We start from the raw sequence: 22,023 nt of genomic DNA, 5'->3' as shown, positions 1-22,023 counted from the left end.
ATCTTGTAATGTTCTCTATCTCTAGTTTGGCCATAAAGAATTCCCTTTTCCATGGATTTGAGAGGTAAATTATTCTATGTTCCCCTAATTTATTTATAATTTCATACTTTATGTTTAAATCATATGCCCATTTTGACCTTATTTTCATATAGGGCATGAGATATTGATCTGTATCTAATTTTTACCATACTATTTTCCAATTTTCCTGGCAGTTTTTGTCAAATAGTGAGTTCTTATCCTAAAAGCCTAGATCTTTGGGTTTATCAAACACTAGCTTGCTTAGATCATTTACCTCTAGTCTCTTCCTTTGATCCACCCTTCTACCACTTAGTCAGTACCAGATTGTTTTAATGATTACTGCTTTATAATACAGTTTAAGCACCCTAGGTAATTACCACTAGGTATCATTAGGCCACCATACTTCACTTTTTTTTTTCATTAGTTCCTTTGATATTTTTGATCTTTTATTCTTCCAGATGAATTTTATTATTTTTCTAGTTCTATAAAATATTTTTTGTAGTTTAATTGATATGATACTGAATAAGTAAATTTATTTAGGTAGGATTATTGTTTTTATTATTTTAGTTCATCCTACCCATGAGAAATTAATGTTTTTCCACTTGTTTATATCTAACTTTATTTGTGTGAAAAGTATTTTGTAATTGTGCTCATATAATTCCTGTTTTTGTCTTGGCAAATAGATTATCAAGTATTTTATATTGTCTAGAGTGATTTTAAATGGAATTTCTCTTTTTTAAAGCTACCAGGCTTTGTTGGAAATATATAGAAGTGCTGATGATTTGTGTGGGTTTATTTTATATCCTGCAACTTTGCTAAAGTTATGAATTATTTCACCTACCTTTTTAGTTGATTTTCTAAGTACAGCATCATGTCTGCAAAGAGTGATCATTTAGTTTCCTTATTGCCTACTTTGATCCCTTCATTTTCTTTTTCTTTTCTTATTGCTAATGCTAGCATTTCTAGTATAATATTAAATAATAGAGGTGATAATGGGCATCCTTTTTTCACTCCTGATCTTACTGGGAAGGCTTCTAAATTATGCTCATTGTAGGTGATATTTGCTGATGGTTTTAGATAGACACTACTTATTATTTTAAGGAAAGGCTCTTTTATTCCTATACTTTCTAGGTTCTTTTAAAGGAATGGGCTTTGTATTTTGTCAAAGACTTTTTCTGTATTTATTAAGATAATCATGTGATTTTTGCTAGTTTGGTTATTGGTTTGGCCAATTATGCTGATAGTTTTCTAATATTAAACCAGCCTTGAATTCATGGTATAAATCCCACCTTGTCTTAGTGATTGATCTTTGTGATATATTGCTATATTCTCTTTGCCATTCTTTTATTTAACTTTTTGTATCAATATTCATTAAGGAAATTGGTCTGTAATTTTCTTTCTCTGTTTTTGGTCCTTCTGGCTTAGGTATCATATTTGTGTCATAAAAAGAATTTGGTGGCATTTCTTTGCTTATTTTGTCAAAATAAACAAAAAATTGTTTACAGTACATATATTTTTAATATTGGCGTTATGTTATTATCCATGGTGCCTTTAGGAATAGTCATTTTTAACCATATCTTTTAACCTTTTCTATTTATATTGCTTTCTTGCTTGTGTGAGGTTACAATTATCATAATGTCTATATGGAGTCCAGATGAATCATAACAAGTATTATTACAACTCTTCATTTGAATTCTATGTGAATTTTTGTTTTAAGTACTTCTTATGAGTTTTTAAGGTTCTCTAATTTGCAGGCACATAACCAGTTAAGCTATAACCAGAAGAAGAATAATGTTAAAAAAAGACTGGGTTTCATATCATGGAGCAACCCATAAATTTTTAGTATCAGAAAGTATTTTTGCCCATCTATTGGTGAATGATTAAATAAGTTTTATTAGATGATTGTGATTGAATACTGTTATGCTATATAATAGATGGCTAGCAGAATGCTTTCAGAAAAAAGCTGGAAAGATGTAAAGTGAAGTGAGCAGAACCAGGAGAATGTTGTACATTGTTAACAGCAATATTGTACAATGTCCAGCTGTGGATGATCCAGCAATATAATGATCCAAGACAATTCTAAAGGACTTATGAAAATATGTTAACTATCTCCAGAGAAAGGATTAATGGAATCTGATTACAGATTGAAGCCTATCTTTTTAAACTTTATTTTCTTTTCTGCGTTCTATTTTTCAACAAGACTAATATGGAAAAATGTTTTGCGTGATTGCACATATATAACCTATATCAAATTGCTTGCCTTCTTATTGAGGAGGACAAGGAGAAAATTAGGGTTAGAGAAAATTTGAAACTCCAAATTTTAGAAAACAAATGTTAATAATTATTTTTTCATGTAATTGGGGAAAATTTAAATATTTGAAAAAATTTGAAAGAATCTTAAAAGCATGTACATCGGGCCTAGTACTGTGTTGGGTACCATAAGGCTTATAAAAATAATGATGAAAGAGACTTTGGAGATTCTAATCCAAACCTGCTCATTTTACTCAGGAAAATTGAAGCCCTAAGCAACTTCATCTAAATTCTAAGGTCACATAGCTAATAAGAAATAGAAGACAGATTGTAAATCCTTGAGAATACACATTATGCCTTTGATTTTCTTTGTAACACTCCTCCTTCTATGGCACCTATCTCAGTACTGAACACAAAGTGTACACCACATAAATATTCTATTCTATAGTTGCTGTGCTTAAGAAATTTAGACTTTAGTTGGGTAAAATGAATGTCAACAAAATGTCCTGTGATTTTGTTCAGATGGTAACTCTCTCCACTAATGCAGATAGCAATTAACTGTAATTTATAATCTTGGAGATTTACCTGAGGCTCAGAAAGGTTCATTCAATTTCTAATTGTTATATATGTTGTCAATGCCAGTTGTGAGATTTGAACTTGGAGTTTTTTAACTTCAAATCTAGCATATCAGATTTATCTACTGTATCATACTACTTTTCAAAGCAAGATATGCTCAAATAAACTTGTGATCATATTGAAATGAGTATTCCCTCCAAGAATAGAGATTGTGTAGCAGTCCACAGCTGTGTTTACTCAAGACAGATAATTAAGTCATAAAGTTAGACCTTAGAAGAGCCCATTCTCTGTCCGGAGCATGGCCAGTGAGGCAATGAACTTTGATCCCAACTAGTTTGGGTGTGAAAGTATGTTTCTTTGTTCTCCCCAGGCTGAAGAAGGATCCGCCCTTATCTTATGACAATTTACCTTTCTACCAATGATAATCCCCTATGTCATCAATTACTATGCATTATGTATCTTTGCATATGATAATCAATAAATACAGGAGCCCACAGGCCCAAAAAAGGCTTTTACCACTCATCTTTCTTACTGACTACTATCTCTCTCTCTCATGGAGCAGGCCTCTGGCCATGCTCCGTCTTTCTCCTCTATAGCTATAACCTCTATCATTAAGCCGTAACAGTCCGTGTTAATAGCATGGGTTTAAGGACTGTGGCTTGTCTCTAATGATCTCTAAGCTCATTTCTGATGCCCATGATGTTATGTGGTGGCCTTCTCACTGTCTCATGTATCCATGAAGTGGAAGGCCGGAGCTTAAGTCTGTGGAGCTCGATTTATACATGATTCAATGTCTGGTATCTTTCTTGCCATCCCTCCGGCTTCAGATCCTTGGTTCCCCCAGAGACAAACCTCTATCTATCTTTCCTCCTGGGGGCGAGGGTTGCTGGCCAATCTCTCGCCACAGATTGTAACTGTCATCTCTCTCATACTCATCCCGTGTGACTCTTGTCACACAACCTCAGATTTGCAGGCCAAGATCTTGGCCTTTACTCTCTGTTTCTTTGTTTCTTTGAAATTAACTTTTAGTGATGCACTTTATTCTTCATCACAGTCATTTCTGCATATGCCTCCCCTACTTCAGCCCTCCCCCCCCAATTCATTGAACTTATTCTTGTAATAAGGGGGGAGAAGCAGACCGAACTGAAAGGTCACCAGAATCCACTATGTGACATTCCGCATCCATAATTTCTTACTTCTCCAATATAAAGTGAGAAGTACATTTCCTCATCTTTTTTTTCCTTCAATTTGTTTTTAAAAAGTTAGGAGCCTTTGGCATGCTGTTAGGCCCTCAGAGACAAAGGCAGAACATAGTCAGGTCAATGAGTTACTTTCTTTCTGCCTAAAGGAACATAGCAAAGTGACATATCAGGCACTGATCTTAGGCCACCCTTCTCCATTCATTTGATTAATCCTCAAATGCTCTAAGTTTTCTTATGAGACCACATTCTGACCTAGGCAGACCTTTATTAATAGCATTATCAACTTGGTTTTTTATGCTTTTGCCAGGTTGGAAAGGCCCCTTTGAGAGAAATTGTAGGGTCAAGTCTCTGGTGACATTTTTATGTGGGGGTAAAAAGTAATTTTTTATTAACCTATAATTGAGGAAGTAAACGGAAACCATATTCTCTGAATTGAACTCTATCTGCCCAAAGTGGAAATTGAAATGCATTTGATGCTACCTGCTTTATCTAGGACACTGCAGTGAGGTTTCCATTTTTTGCAGCAGCAAAGCCTAGTGAGCATGGTCCTGAGCAGTAAAGCCTAGTGAGCTTTAGGGATGTATATTCCTCTGAGGCCATGGTGCTGATTACTTAATCACCTCCTCCCTGCTACTTCAGAAGGGAGAAATGCAGCCGTGTGCATCAGGAGTCACAAAGATGGATCCCTCGGTCTGTTTCTTTCTCTATGTTCCAGTCCATGCTTTATCTGCCTGACACTCTGACTCTGGGAAGCAGATACAACAGAAAATCTAATTAAGAGCCCAAGAACAAAGAGCTAACCATTCCAGGGTCAATGGGGAATATCTTAGAGACATAGTTGCTGTTTTTTCACTGTGTTGAAGGGTTGATGGAATTGGGCATGTTTAGCCTGGAGAAGAGAAGACTCTGGGGGAATATGAGAGCTGTTTTCAAGTATCCAAAGGGCAATCATGTGGAGGTGGTATTTGACTTGCTCTGTTTGGTCTCCGAAGGTAGAATAAGGAGTAAGGAATTGAAGTTACAGAGAGGCAGATTTAGGTTTGATGTCAGGAAAAACTTCCTAATGGTGAGATTTGTCCCAAAGTGGAGTGGGCTGCTTTGAGAGACTGAAATTTCCTCAGAAGTTTTCAAAGAGAGGCTAGATTACTGATTTGGGTTTGGGGGAGGAATTGATAGTGAATATTCCTTTTGTGTAGAGATTGAACTAGATGACTGCTGAGGACAATTAGTCAGCCAATATGTATTTGGTAGGAGTCTACTGTATGGCATTCATTGTCCTAGGCACTGGGGATACAAAGACAATGAATGAAACAAATAGTTTACCTTTCAATGGGCAAGGATATATGTAAGCATATTAGAATAAGTATAAAGGAAATGCATACAAAACAGTTGAGTATAAAGTAGTTTGAAAAGGAGATTATATACCAAAGTGGTACTTGAGTTGCACCCTGAAGGAAGATAATGTTTCCCTAAGGTGGAGGTTAGGAGGTCTTTAACCAACTTATTAAAAATCCATTGATTGTTAATAAGGTCTGCCAGTCATCATCTGGAATCACATGGCCAAGATGAACAATCACCCAGGACACCAGTCCTTTGGTAAGGAAATTTTCTTTTCTCACAAGTGTCTCTGGGAATTCTTCTGTCTTCACTCAGGCTGGCAACAACTTTGTAATTGTTATTACTCAAGGATGAAGCTGTGACCCACAAAAATGAGGTTGGAGTAACAATTTTGGGGAGTAAGGAATGGCAATACTAAATCTATACTCCCTGCCATATGGTTATTACTTCAGGAGAGTATCATTAGAATCTGATACTAGTAATAAACTTCCCTAACTTCAGAACCATCTTTTTGGCAGTGGAGCCTTTCCCCCAGGGAAAGCCAGCTGGAGGCCTCTTCTCTGGCTTGTATCTATTTTGTGGAGAAGCTCTGTATGATGTACTTCCTAGTCCTCAGCTCTACTGTCTCTCTCCTAGCTAGCAAAGGAGGATAGAAAAACCAGGATCAGTTTCAGTGACTAAACCAATGATCAGTACTATATGCTCTAAATGGCAATGGCAATTCCAATGAAATATACTCATTAGCTGCTTTGGAAGCTTCTGAGCACAAAGATGTCCATTTGGAGTCCATTTGGAGTGTTGAAGTGAGAACCAGGGAGTTTGCTGGGGTGGACATTGCTTTCCAAAAATGGAAATATCTGCTTTTTCATTTAGATTTTCCTCATTGACAAATATGTGAAGCATTCCTATTACAAATCTAGATCAACTTAATGCTCCTGTTGCTTCAAATGATAGTGGATCCTTAAAAAATAACACTGTCCCCTTCTTTTTCAGATAATTTAAATTTAACACTAGAAGTGATCTGTCAGGAAAGAGGTAAATAATTCATATACCAGATTCAGATGTTTATTCAGATACACTTCTTTCTTCCTACCCAACCAAATTATTTATCTACAGTCTAGTCTCCTTCTAAGATATCTTGACAGACAAGTTCTCTAATGTCTCATCTGTTTTGGAAGTTCTTGTAGAAAGGTGATCCATGCAATCAATCAGTCACAAAGTACTTTTTAAGTGCCCATCACATGGCAGGCACTATTCTAGACTTTTGGGAAAGTACAAAGAATACAACAGTGTCTGGTTGTTAGGACTTTACAGTCCAGTGGGGGAGAAAAATACATACATAGGTATATTCAGCATAGATATAATATGGATAAACTCAAATATATACAAACTAGTTTGGCACGGAGGGCACAAGACTAAAGTCTAGTGAGAGAGATTGGAGCCAAGTAGATTAGTTCTTTAGCAGCTAAATAAAGGAGTTTATATTGAATTCCAGAGGTAATAGAGAGTCATTAGAGTTGATCAAGTAAGGGAGTGGCATGGTAAGATCTAAGTGAAAATGTTGACAATGTATAGGATGGACTGAAGTGGTAAAAGTCTTTTCAGGGGAACCAGTTGAGAGGTGAGAGGGTTGGGGGGAAAGGGAGGATTAGAAAGTGGGAGGAGGTTCTAGCTTTCCAGCTGGAGTGGGAAGAAAAAGAAGCCTATTGTAATGGAAGGAACTACCATTGCTACAGAATTATAAGACGACTAAACAAGACTGAAGCCACTTGGCAGTTTTCTTTGCTTGACTGGATTCCCATGGCCAAAGACTTCATCACCCAGTGGCCAGTCTACTGGGGTCAATCTTCTCTGGCCTTCGCTAGGCCAATCTTTGGAGAATAGATTAGATCCATGTCAGCATGTCAGTGGAGTTTTTTGAGCAGAGTAGAGAACCTATTAGGACTGGCCCTTAGTTGATAAAGTGTCAAGAACCTAGGGTCACTTTCAGTGAGATATTGGGAGTAGCATTTTGAGGAGGCAACTTTCTGTAAATATTGAAAGTAGACTAGAAAGTCACCATTTCACTTGTGGATAGTTTTATGGTTATTTGAGGGCAAATTCCTTTATCTCTGCTTCAGTTTTTTAATTTGAAACTATGACTATAACCCTGGATAGTAAATCTGCTTTGCTCATAGTATTATGAAAATTAAGTAATATAGGTTCATAAAATGCTTAATGAATCTAATGGCTTACAGAGTGCTTTGCAAGTCTTATATTTGCTGTCTTTTAAAATACTTTTGCCAAGATACCAAATGAAAGAATAAATGTAAAGAGCCTTGCAAATTTCAAAGTGTTACATGCTAGATACGGTGGTGATGATGATATGATGATATACTTAATCTTTTTGAAAACTATTTTACTCCACATCTCTTCCCTAATAATACCATCATCAAAATCCCACCGCCATCATAGAATCATAGATTTAGAGCTAGAAGGGATTTTAGAAGATGGTAAGCCTGACACTTTCTTTTTCTAGAGGAGAAAACTGAGCTCCCCAGTCACATGGCTAATAAGTATTATGAAGCTGGTACATTTTTGGTAGGGCAGCTAGCCCCAAGCCTGTGATTTCATCAGTATAGGGAACTCCAAGTATGTAAAATACTCTCTTTTAATGCATATTGTCAACATGTCAGCAATTCATGGCCTTACAGAAGTGCTCAATGATGGAGAGGTTAACTTCCTGGTCTGTGGTCACTTAGCTAGTATGTCAGAAACAGGACTTGAACACAGACTTCCTTAGCCATCTTCCCAATACACCATGTTGGATATCCTGTGAGTATAACATTTATTAGACCATCTTGCTACTCATGTGTGAGTAAATGGTTAAGAAGTACTGGGTATTGGAAGGGGAAAGCTTCCAGAGGTGGTATCCAGGGAATTTGATGAAGCAGTACCCACAAGTCTTATAATGAAAAGCCAACGATGTGGAGACATTTTGCATTTTTAGTTAGTAGTTCACTAATGCTAGAATTTAAATCACCAGAACTGCTTTTGGGAAATCAGTCAGAAACCTGCTATTACAAAGGGGAAAATGCCTGTTACCAGTAGTGCTCATGTGAGGGGAGAAGGAGCTGAATAGATCACCAGAACAAATTGGTAGGTTAGGTGCTGAGAACAATGGAAACATAGCTTGACTTATATTCCAATTAACATCAGAAAATCATTCTGGTCTTGTGTTTTATACTGAAGCAATATTGGAGCTAGAAGAAAAATGCTACAAAATGTCACTAAACCAACAATTACCCCCTTGTTTCTTGGCTAGCAATTGGAGAGGGAAAATTAGAGGAGTATTGCTTGATGTTCTTTTCAGTAGGATAAAAGAACAGGTTGGTGGACATGTTTTCTTAGAAAATAGCCTGAGAAAAACAATATTAATGTAACTAATGGAAACATAGTAAGAAAGGCTGGATGCTCAGACTCTGAACTCAATAGGCCAGTGAACCAAATCAGATCATGAAACAGGGAATCTCAGGAAGTGCCTTTGGATCTAAATTCCCAGGTTTGTTAATATTATTAAAGCCCTGCATCTCTGCTTTCTAATCTCATCATATAACCTAAAGCTTTGCATTGTTATTTCTTTGCTAACCAACTAATGCCCTAGCCAGGAGGCTGTGTATCAAGCCTAGACAGGCCTGAGTAGAGCTGACCCAGTACTGAGAAACAATATGGAGATTTCTTCCACTCTTTAATTTACTTGGACAGAAAGTCACTTAATAGGGAAACTCTGAAATAGATGAAAAAATTAAATTATATACATATGAAATACCTTTTTAAAAATTGATATCTTCCGTGTTCTTTTTTGGGGAGGTCAGGTTAAAAATCTGGAGCCTAAGCAATTTAAAATGGGGGAATAAGGCTGGCCTTTTCTCTCAAATATGTGGCTACAGTCCCATCAGAAAGGTTCTTCATTAGAAAGGCAGAGATTTGGATTCATTGGCATTACAATGGAAGTTGCTCTGATCATTTTCATCTCATTATAAACTAGCTTAATGATCAACAATCCTTATTCTTTTCTATATCATGGACTCCATTGGCTATAATCTGGTGAAACATATGGACTTTGCCCTAGAATTATGATTTAAGTGCAAAAAAATAAAATCCTTTGGATTACAAAGGAAATCAATTCTATTGTAAGTTGTTAATTGTTGTTGTGAGTTGCAAATATTTTTTTTTTCAAATTAATAGGCCCCAGGATAAGAATTCCTTAATCAGATTCTTCTTTCCTTAAAGCTAGCCAAGATAAGTTACCTACATAGTATTTGGTAATGGAAGCTTTGATGGGCTGGTGTAGGCTAGAAAGGTACCTTTGGAGCAAAGAGTATTTATTGTTGAGGGCAGAATGGAACTGCAGTGGGAGAGCTCTCCCTAGAATTAGGCAGCAGAAGGATCCTGGGAATCAGGAGGCAAAATATAGAGTGAGGTTAGTGGATGGTGTTCAAGACAAAAGTTGCCACCTTTACCATTTTCCTGTTAGCTAAACTTGATCATGGCGAATTTGATGAATGGCAAGGAGATTTCAGATTATGACCAGGCAACTAAGTGACCTGATTAGAATACCGGAAGAACTAAGTTCATAGCTTGTCACTGACACATTAACTTTGTGACTCTGGACATATCAACAAACCTCTCTGGGCCCCAGTTTCCTCATATGTAAAATGGGAATAATAGCAGCACCTACCTTCTTCATAAAGTTGCTGTATAAAGTGCTTTACAAATCTCAGAGTGCTATATAAATGCCATCTTATCATATTGTATGGAAATCAGGTTGAAGGAAATGGGAATATTTAGCACTGAGCAATCTACAGGATAGCAGTACAAATATGGTAACTAAATATATTTGAAGGATTGTCCTTTGAAAGAGGGATTAGACTTGTTCTGCTTGAACTCAGAGGATAAAACCAGGAGCACTAGCTGGAAGTGACAGCAAGGCAGCTTTTGGATTGATATTAGGGAAAGTTTCATATTGTTTAATGCTCTGTAAAACTAAGTTGGCCTGAGTTAATAAGAAGCAATGAAACAGACAGTTGCCCAGAGAAGCCAGGGAAGATTTTGTGAGTGGGTGCAGAATTAAGAACAGAACCAGTAGAACACTTGATACAATTAATGCAACTGTAAAAACAAACAACTTTGAGAAACTTAAAAACTCAGATCAATGCATGATGATGAAGCATGCTGAAGCACTTCCTAACAGAGAGGCGATGGGCAAACTCACAGTGTATAGTGAGACAATGCATTTTTGGACATGACCAATTCAGGAAGTTGTTTTGTTTTACCATGCATATTTGTTAAGAAGGTTTTGTTTTGCTTCCCCCATAAACTCCCCCCCCCCCAATTTAGAAAGAAGTGAGAGGGTCAGAAAATAGTTTTTGTTCATTGAAAATAATAAGATGAAAATGGCCTGAGATGGCAGGGGATTTACTGGGTTTCTTTTGATGGAGGTATAGTTAATTGTTTGGAATCTTGTTTGAATGAATTCCAGCTCAGATGCAGATTATTCCCAATGGCCTTTGAGCTCCCTTCCAAATCTTAGATCCTAGAATTCTTAGAATTCTTTGATCTTGCATGCTTATATTCCTCACCATTGTCATTGAATTGTAATTGGCATTTCCTGTTAAAAAATTCAACTTTTAAAAATTATTATCATTAATTATCTGGAAGATTTCAGAATCATCTTCATAAACAACATCCTCAATAAATTTAGCGTAGGTGTGTTCGTATTTTGGCAAATAATGTCTCTTTGACTTTGCAGAAAACCCTTAGTTATTAGAAACAAGATGATAGAAAAAGCCCTGGACCTGGTGTCTGAGGACCCAGGTTAAAATCCTGACTTTGCCATTTACTATCTCTATGACCTTGGGCAAGTCACTTAACTGCTCTGGGCCTCAGAGTTATCTGTAAAATGAGGAGAATGCAATAGATTACCTCAGAAATCGTTCCTTTCCAACTTTAAATCTGTGATCTCTTAATGGACCATCAATGGATTTTTGCAGATAAATATGGTACTAGGGACCCTATTGAAACAGGGATTAAGACTTGCCCTATAGCTCAAAGATAACAAGTATTATAGATAGATTTCAAAGGGAAGTTTTCCTGACTCAAAGTCCAGTGCTCAATCCATTACACCACAAAAATACTCTGAAGTTTAAAAATGCTTCTATTAGATACTGGATTTTTTTCCTATTGAAGACATTTATATAAATTCTCCTTCCTCAATGATTCTAAAAATAGCTGTTCAGAATGTGTTTTCTAGATCTCAATTTGAAACTAATTAGAAACTATTGTGTACATGTGAGTGTGTCTGTGTATAACTTTCTTGCAAGAGAGAACTCATACTGCCAAAGTTTTACTTTTAGGTCCCTGGGCATGCATGGCATTTGGAATCATGTCTATACTCTGCAAAATCCTCTTTGAACAAGGAATTGCTTCATTGTAATTGCTCTGCTTCTGTGTGTTTTCTCTGTTTATCTAATTCTAACGAGAATGGAGACATTTCTATCTCTGCCATTGGGTGGAGAACAATTATAAGGTACAGGAGCCAACTCTCAGTTGGTCACATAACATTTGCCAGTGTCTGTGTTTGTATTACCTAAATCCCAGAAGAGAAGACATTAGCTTGTCTCCCACCAACCCCAGTTCTTAGAAGAATGGATGAATAACTAATGGCTGTGAATCTTGGAATGTGACAGTCTCCAAAGAACTGAAGTTGAGGATCGCCCAGAGGATAATCAAGGGATGCATGGTGGACAAGAGCAGATTGCAGCACATTATAAAGGAGGAATCTAGAAGGAAAAGCCAAGGAAAAGATATCAGATAAATGCATGAACAGAACAGATGGGTCAGTTACACAGTAAGAATAAGAAGTAACTGATGAATCACCTGTATGTTCCCCTGGGATCCTCTCAAGGTCAAGTAATATGCTGAAATATGTTGGATTGATCCCTTGTTTTGAACTTACTAGAGGACATGGGCAAGAGTACTGCAGGACCAGCAGGTAAGAAAGAGTGGTCATCTGCATTCTTGGAAGGCATGTCCATATGGATGAGGGCGCAAATACATTTGAGTATTTGAGAGATAAGATCTATAATAGTTTATCTGAGATGGAGCAGGGAAGAGGGATAGAAATGAAGATTTACATAATATGTTCTAGAGTAGCACCTATCAAATTCAAAACTAACTTCATGTAAAACCCTGCTTGATGGCTGGGCATTTGCTGTTATGGAAATCTATATGTACTATAATCAAAGTTAGTATAATGATGAATGGAGGTATGTTGTTATTAATCACTCTCCTCTTTCTTTACATATTTTAGGAAAGAAAAAATATTAGAAGTTTCCTAAGTCAGTCAGGCTCTCTGATGTAATTAATTGTCTTCCAATTTGCATTATTATTTGTATATGCCTCTTGTCTCCCTTACTAGACATATTGTTGACCTTTCTATCCCTTAGATCTACTAAGGTCAAGGGCATAGTAGGTCCTTAATAAATGTATGTAGAATTGAATTAAATGGATCAACAGCTTAGCATACTTGTGAGGTAGGCACAGTTTGTCCTAGAAAAGCTGTTCTATTGCTTTCCACATTTCCCCAGGCGTTCTGAGACTCTTGGGAAGAGTACCAGATGCCCAGGCTAACCTTCCCACTCACCATCCACATTTCCTGCCCTATTTCCCTTTTCCTCTGGGCCTAGCTAGGCAACTGGAACTTTTCTGCTAATAGGAATACCCCTTTGTTGACTTAACCTCAAGTACTTTAGTCAATTATCATTTCTAAGTAAAAGATAGCATTTTAATAGTGGCTCAATATAGATACTTATTGCCAATGCTTTAAGGAGTACTTAAGTGTGATTTCCTTTGGTAAGGCTACTCTCTTGACCAATGATGATCCCAACTCCTCCATTATTTAGTCAACTGGCATAGTAAATTCAACTTTAAACTTGGAGTCAGGAAAACTTCAATTTGAATCTTGCTTATGACAATTGCTAGCTTTGTGACCAAACCTGGGCTGGTCACTTAACATCTGATAACTTCAGTTGCCTCATTTATAACATAGAGATAATAGTACCTAACTTATAGGATTGTGGTGAGGACCAAGTGAAATGATGAATATAAGGCATTTCACAAACCTGAAGATGTTATATGTTTATTATTATCTTTTTCTTTAATCTCATTTTCATTTTTTAGAGTTTATATAGAAACTAGAAAAATAAGTGACTATTCTATTATTCTTCTATATCTAATGATTGTATATTTATTTGTTGCTCAAGTGGATAAAATGAATGATTTTTAGAAATGAAAAACATTATTGAGATGGAAGCTCATCTTTGAGAGACAGAATAATGGGTACCTCCTGTTCCCATATGGTTTAAGTGTCTTCTAGGTCTTTATATTTGGGAGCTTTGCATTATGTGTAGTTTGGAGATTATAAGTATTCAGGATGGTAACGTCTTTTGAAAATGCTTCTTTTAATTTTTGATGAATCAGTCTTCTTTCTCATTGGTTGTAGACAATAGTTCTGTCTGCCATGACATATCTCTAATACAGTGATCCCTTACCTATCAAGGGAATTATGTTCCAGAGACCCCTGCAATAGATAAAACCCCCAAAGTAGTGGCATTATATTTATTTTATAATTTATATATATTTTAAGGCCTTATAAACCTTTTTCCACACTCTTGTTAACCGATAGTCACTGAGCCAATCAGTGCCCAGGATATTGAGCACAGCATTGTGGTTGGTCCCCTTTCGTTCCATCAGCCAATAATGTGCCCAATAAGTGTAACTCCATGATGTGTATATATATATATATATATATATATATATATATATATATATATATATATATATATATAGTTTTTAAAACATTATTTTATTTGGCCATTTTCATACATTGTTCATTGGAAACAGATCATTTTCTTTTCCTCCCCCACCCCCACCCCTTCCCTAGCCAACGGGCGATTCGTCTGGGTATCACATGTGTCCTTGCTCTGAACCCATTTCCTTGTTGGTATTTGCATTAGGGTGCTCATTTAGCATCTCTCCTCGATCATGTCCCCTCAACCTCTGTAGTCAAGCAGTTGCTTTTCCTCGGTGCATGATGTATATTTTTTAAAAATCCATAATACAGTGAAGCTGTGATAAGTAAACCACTATAGGGACAACTGTAGTTACATTATAGCTTAGTTACTGAATTCTTTTCCTTAAGTACTTTTTTGGAGTATCTTTTGTAACATCCTTAACATTTCCCATCTTAGCCCTCTTTAATCTCCCAGTGAGTTCTCCCTTAAAACAAAAGATGAACATAAAAGGGGGAAAACAGTTCAACAAAACTAACAAATTAAAAGAATCTGGTGTTATAGGTTTATTCGCTAAATTCTGAGATATTTTGGCATTTGTATTTACAATAAGGTAATTGCCTCTTTTAATTTGTAAAAGATAGAAAGTCTCTCATATAGAATTTCATTCATGTGGCTATCCTGGTTACTTTGTAGATACTAAATGAATTCAACCTACAGTGATGGTACACAGTGCCCACTATTTCATTGCTTAATTTGCATCAGTGAGCTCCTCAAGGATAACATCTGCAATTTCCTGTGACAATGATCTCTTCCTATTTCCCTTGCTGTCATGAACCCCTCATTTTCAATCAACAATATGCATGACTCGGCCATTTCATTGACTCTTTTAATAGTTGTTATTATGGGGCAGCTGGGTGGCTCTGTGGATTGAGAGTCAGGCCTAGAGATGGGAGGTCCTAAGTTCAAATCTGGCCTCAGACACTTCCCAGCTCTGTGACCCTGGGCAAGTCACTTAACCCTCATTGCCTAGCCCTTACTGCTCTTCTGTCTTGGAGCCAATACACAATATCGACTCCAAGACGGAAGGTAAGGGTTTAAAAAAAAGAGTTGTTATTATTACTGTTGTTGTCTTTGAAGTCATGATGATAGAAATATTATCCTCTTGCCTATTGCCAAACTGGCCATTAGCATCTTCAGACTTATCTGGATTGGTCTTTGGAGAACAGATTTATTATGGGCCCTGTTCTAGAAGGCTTCTTAGCATGGTAGGATTCCTAGATCATATACCTTCTTTATATAGCATTTGAAAATCTAAGACCCCTATTGCTTCTAGGAGAGAATACAAACCTGCTTGCCATTTAAAGCCCTTAGAAATCTAATTCTAGCCTTCTTTTCTGGCGCGATTACACCCTATGCCTTGGCCTTCATTTATAATACTGACCAAACAGTTCTACTTGCTCATCCCAATACAGGATATTTCATTTCCTACTTCCATGTCTTTGAATAGGCTGTCAACCAGATCTAGAATATTTTCTTTCTTTACCTCTACCTGTTGGAAACACTAGCTTCTTTATGGAATGGCAAATGCCACTTCTTTTTGTAGGCATTTCTTGATTCCTTCACTTGGTACCATTCCTCCCAATCACTTTACATTAATTTTATATAAATTCTATATTTCTTCCTGCATTTTGTTATATGTGTCTCCCTCCAAAAGAATGTAAGCTTTTTTCAGGTCAGGGAATGTTACTATTCCCTTTCACATGTCCTGCCATCCAGTAACTGTCCCTGCTGTTACTTGTTTAACACACTCCCTAACCTTGCTCTGTGCATTTTCGTTGGCTGTCCCCCATGTCTCAAATGTTCTCTTTCCTCACCTCTACCTCATTGCTTCCCTGGCTTTCTTCAATTTTCTGAGAAAAATCCCATCTTCTGCAAGAGGTCTTTCCTTGTCTTCCTAAATCTTCTGAGATTGTCTCTATTCTATCTTGTCTATATTTTGTTTGTATGTATCCATTGGCATGTGAGCTCCTGGAGATCAGAGACTAGTTTTGGGGTGTTTTGCTTATTTTTTCTTTGTATCCCCAATACTTACCACAATGCATGGCACATAGCTGGTGCTTAGTAAATGCTTATTGATTTGATGAATCCTTAATAAATGCTTCTTGATTGATCAGAAATCTTTTTAGATCTCTTCTTAAACACCTCAAATTATGGGGAATCCACTGTGTTATGTCATAGCCCATTCCATGTGGGGGCAGCTTTTAATAGGACAATCTGTCATAGATGAATACATCTATCCCCTTGTAACTTTCACCCATTGGCCTTGGTAATTCAAATAATTTACTTCTAATGGATAATTTCCCTCTGGATGTCATTTACATAATTCTACATCCCTAATGTGTTTAAAAATAACTGGTGGTTAGTGTGTTTTTCAAAGCTTAATTGGAAATACTTTCTTTTCCATTATTTTCTTTGCTCCTAAGATATAACTAGGGTCACAAAAGCATCACCTTGGTTTTCAACTATATAAATGAAAAGTCTTTGCCTGGATTTAAAGGTCTGCCATAATCTGACCCAGCCCTAGCCATAAGTTTCATTATCACCCCTCCCTGGACCCTTCACTTCACTTTATCTAGTTTAGTTTTTGTTACTGAACTTGTCATACTTGATCATCTCTCTGTGCCTTTTTCTAGTTCTATCCTACAACCCCACCCTGGAAAGCTTTACCATTTTCTCACATTGTGTCATGGAAATGGCACTAGATTCAGGGTCAGTAGACTCAAGTTGGGATCTTAGTTCTGAGATTTACCAGCTGTGTGATGCTGGACAAGTTACTTAAACAATCTGACCCTCAATTTCCTATTTTACAAAATGGTATTAATACTTTTACTGTGAAGAAAGCACTTTTTAAACCTTAAAACATTTCAGCAATGTGTCTTCACCACCATTAGCTACTCATTCTAATTTCAAGATGTAGCTTTCTGCCTCCTCTGGACATGAGGAAGATCAGTCTGATAGTATGTATAGGATAGATTGGAGAGAAGAGAGAGAAGACAGGAAAATATCTTAGGAAGCTAATACAATAAATTCAAGGAAGTAATAAGGGCCTGTCCCAGTATGGTACCCATGGGAATCGGACAGCAAAACCCAGCTGAGAACATGTACCATCATTGTATACTGTCCATCTCTCCAACCCTCCCTGTGTAATGTGATTATGGCATTACTGGGGGAAATTATTCACTTTTTTCAATTGTCTCATTCAGAACTCTGCAGCATTTAAAATCCCAGTGATTCCTACCCCTCATTCTATAGACATAGGTGCTTTATGGAGGTCATATTTTTCCTTCTTGGGAATTTATCTTTCATAATCTATCATTTGCAATGAAAATTGTACCTGTAACTACCATTTGGCAATTGTCTTATCAGGATTCAAATATCATATTTGTGCAAATGGAAATTTGCTATACCTGAACTACATTTACACATCATCCTTTTAAGTTATGTCCTCATTTTATGTACAGAGGCTTGGAAGACAAATATGGCGGAGACCCACAACTGTGGGACTGTTTCTGAGCTTGGGTTTGTGGTAAAGACCACACGGCAGGTGTGGGTCTCTCTGGCTCTGTGCTCTGCTCATGTGGCTGAATTAATCCCCTTTTTACTCACTTTATTATTATTAAATCCTATATAATAAATACTTTGGGTATTTATTCATTTTTAATGTCACATATTATTACTCTAGTTGGGCTTAGAAACTGAGGGTTGCTTTGAAGGGCCAGAAAATGAAAGAAACCTCTCAATTTCATGCTATGTAAGTCAAGAAATACAAATATAAGTGTTCATATTTTGTTTGATCACTTAAGCTCAGTGATATCCTGAAACCTTATAGAAACCTCTACAGTTTTCCAGGGAGAGAGAAGTTGGTGACTGAGATTTTAACAGGCTATTCTCCTGAAACTGTTTTTATTCTGTCTTTTATGAGATAGTAAATGGTTTCTAAAAGTGTTTTTAAATGGGACATTTACTTCAAAGATATACTAAGAACTAATATACAAATATCCTCCCCCCATCCTTCCTCCCTCTCTCTCTCTCTCTCTCTCTCTCTCTCTCTCTCTCTCTCTCTCTCTCTCTCTCTCTCTCTCTCTCTCTCTCTCTCTCTCTCACACACACACACATACACACACGACACACGACACACTTCTAAGCTCAGTTCCTACTTAACATTGGTTCTATCAAATTAATGCCTATGTGTAGCATGACTATAGATTAGTCCTTGTCTCTGCTACTTCTGATCTGTCACTTCTTTGTAATTTTTTAAAATTAATTAATTAATTTAGTCAATTTAGAACATTATTCCTTGCTTACAAGAATGATCTGTCACTTCTAAAGGTCACTCTTTGCAAGCCTGGTCTTTGGAACACTGGGGTTCCAGAGTACCCTCTGACCATTCAAAATTCACAAGATCCCTTCTCTTCACTTAGAATAGGAAAGAGCAAGATCACAAAACAAAGCCCAAGGCCCATTTCTCAGAGCCACAAGGATATCGCAGGGAAGAAGACTCCAGGGACTCTCTTGTCATGTCTCTCAACAGATACCTTGTGAAAAGGAATTGATCCAAAAGCACTGTCAGAGGGAAAATACACAAAGACCACTAATTATAACTTTAATCTCAAATTCTAATGATTTTTGGTTTTTCTTTTTCTTTACTTTTTTTTCCATTTGAATATTTATTTAGTCAATTTAGAACATTATTCCTTGGTTACAATAATCACATTATTTCCCTCCTTCCCGTCCACCCACTCTTCCCGCAGCCAACATGCAATTTCAGTGGGTATTACATGTGTCCTTGATCAGAACCCATTTCCATGTTGTTGTTTCCACTAGGATGTTCATTTAGAGTCTACATCCCCAACAATATGCCTTCAACCAATTTATTCAAGCAGTTGTTTTTCTTTGGTGTTTTTACTCCCACGGTGTTTCCTCTGAATGTAGATAGTGGTTTTTCTTGTAGGTTCTTCCGAGTTGTTCAGGGTCATTGCATTGCCACTAATGGAGAAGTCCGTTACATTCGATTGTACCACAGTGTATCCGTCACTGTGAACAATGCCCTGGTTCTGCTCCTCTCACTCTGCATCACGTCCTGGAGGTTGTTCCAGTCCCCATGGAATTTTTCCACTTTATTATTCCTTTGAGCACAATAGTATTCCATCACCAACATATACCACAATTTATTCAGCAATTCCCCAATTGAAGAGCATTCCCTCATTTTCCAACTTTTTGCCACCACAAAGAGTGCAGCTATGAATATTTTTGTACATGTCTTTTTCCTTATTATCTCTTTGGGGTACAAACCCAGCAGTGCTATGGCTGGATCAAAGGGCAGACAGTCTTTTATCGCCCTTTGGACATAGTTCCAAATTACCCTCCAGAACAGTTGGATCAATTCACAACTACACCAGCAATGCATTAATGTCCTGACTTTGCCACATCTCCTCCAGCATTCATTACTTTCCTTTGTTGTCATGTTAGCCAATGTGCTAGGTGTGAGGTGATACCTCAGAGTTGTTTTGATTTGCATTTTTCTGATTATAAGAGACTTAGAGCACTTTTTCATGTGCTTATTAATATTTTTCATTTCTTTAACTGAAAATTGCCTATTCATGTCCCTTGCCCATTTTTCAATTGGAGAATGGCTTGATTTTTTTGTACAACTGGTTTAGCTATTCATAAATTTGTGTAATTAGACCTTTGTCAGAGGTTTTTGTAATGAAGATTGTTTCCCAATTTGTTGCTTCCCTTCTAATTTTGGATGCATTAGTTTTGTTTGTACAAAAACTTTTTAATTTGATGTAATCAAAATTATTGATTTTACATTTTGTGATTTTTTTTCTAGCTCTTGCTTAGTTTTAAAGTCTTTCCTTTCCCAAAGATCTGAAAAGTATACTATTCTGTGTTTGCCTAATTTGCTTATAATTTCCTTCTTTCTATTCAGGTCATTCACTCATTCTGAGTTTATCTTGGTGTAGAGTGTGAGGTGTTGATCCAAACCTAATCTCTCCCATACTGTCTTCCAATTTTCCCAGCAGTTTTTATCAAAAAGTGGATTTTGGTCCCCAAAACTGGGATCTTTGGGTTTGTCAAAGACTGTCTTGCTGAAGTAATTTACCCCAAGTCTATTCCACTGATCCTCCTTTCTGTCTCTTAGCCAGTACCAAATTGTTTTGATGACCACTGCTTTATAGTATAGTTTCAGATCTGGGACTGCAAGTCCTTCTTCCTTTGCATTTTTTTTTCATGATTTCCCTGGATATCCTTGATCCTTTGTTCTTCCAAATGAACTTTGCTATGTTTTTTTCTAATTACATGAAGAATTTTTTTGGTAGTTCAATGGGTATGGCACTAAATAAGTAAATTAATTTGGGTAGGATGGTCATTTTTATTATGTTAGCTCATCCCACCCATGAACAATCAATGTTTTTTCCAATTGTTTAGATGTAGTTGTAATTGTGTGGAGAGTGTTTTGTCGTTGTGTTCATATAGTTCCTGTGTTGGTCTTGGGAGATAAATACCTAAGTATTTTATATTGTCTAGGGTGATTTTAAATGGAATTTCTCTTTCTAATTCTTGCTGCTGAGATGGGTTGAAGATATATAGAAATGCTGATGTCTTAGGTGGGTTTATTTTGTATCCTGCAACTAGCTTTTTGGTTGATTCTTTAGGATTCTTTAAGTAGACCATCATATCATCCTCAAAGAGTGATAGCTTGGTCTCCTTGTTGCCAATTTTAATACCTTCAATTTCATTTTCTTCTCTAATTGCTACTGATAGTGTTTCTAGTACAATGTTAAATAATAGAGGTGATAATGGGCATCCTTGTTTTCACTCCTGATCTTTTTGGAAAGGCTTCTAGTTTATCCCCATTGCAGATGATGTTTGCTGATGGTTTTAGATATATACTGTTTATTATTTTTAGGAAAGGCCCTTCTATTCCTATACTTTCTAGTGTTTTCATTAGGAATGGGTGTTGTATTTTATCAAAGGCTTTTTCTGCATCTATTGAGATAATCATGTGATTTTTGTAGGTTTGTTTGTTTATATGGTCAATTATGCGGATGGTTTTCCTAATGTTGAACCATCCTTGCATTCCTGGTATGAATCCTATCGGGTCATAGTGAATAACCCTTGTGATGACTTGCTTGAGTCTTTTTGCTAGTATCCTATTTAAGATTTTTGCATCTATATTCATTAGGGAGATTGGTCTATAGTTTTCTTTATCTATTTTTGACCTGCCTGGTTTTGGGATCAGTACCATATTTGTGTTGTAAAATGAATTTGGTAGAACTCCTTCTTGGCTTATTCTGTCAAATAGTTTGTATAATATTGGCATTAGTTGTTCTTTGAATGTTTGATAGAATTCATTTGTGAATCCATCTGGACCTGGGGATTTTTTCTTAGGGAGTTCTTTGATGGCTTGTTCAATTTCTTTTTCTGATATGGGATTGTTTAGTTAATTTATTTCTTCCTCTGTAAGTCTAGGCAATTTATATTTTTGTAAGTATTCATCCATTTCACATGGATTGCCATATTTGTTGCCATATAATTGGGCATAATAGTTTTTAATGATTGCCTTAATTTCCTCTTCATTAGAGGTGAGGTCTCCCTTTTCATCTTGGATACTATCAATTTGGTTTTTCTTTCCTTTTTTAATTAGACTGACTAGTACTTTGTCAATTTTATTTGTTTTTTCAAAGTACCAGCTTCTAGTCTTATTTATTAAATCAATAGTTCTTTGACTTTCAATTTTA

General features: G+C 36.5%; 1 long non-coding RNA gene across 1 annotated transcript in view; it reads left to right on the top strand.

Annotated features, from left to right (window-relative positions):
* The first annotated feature begins 11,785 nt into the window (after positions 1-11,785).
* Positions 11,786-22,023, top strand: part of LOC103098279 (uncharacterized) — a 247,163-nt gene continuing 236,925 nt past the window's right edge. The window contains exon 1 of the long non-coding RNA XR_008914740.1: positions 11,786-12,417. This is a non-coding gene — a long non-coding RNA (uncharacterized LOC103098279). The remainder of the gene's footprint in view (positions 12,418-22,023) is intronic.

This window comes from Monodelphis domestica, chromosome X (assembly GCF_027887165.1).
Source record: "Monodelphis domestica isolate mMonDom1 chromosome X, mMonDom1.pri, whole genome shotgun sequence".
Taxonomy (NCBI): domain Eukaryota; kingdom Metazoa; phylum Chordata; class Mammalia; order Didelphimorphia; family Didelphidae; genus Monodelphis; species Monodelphis domestica.
This window is presented reverse-complemented; position numbering and strand designations above follow the sequence as displayed.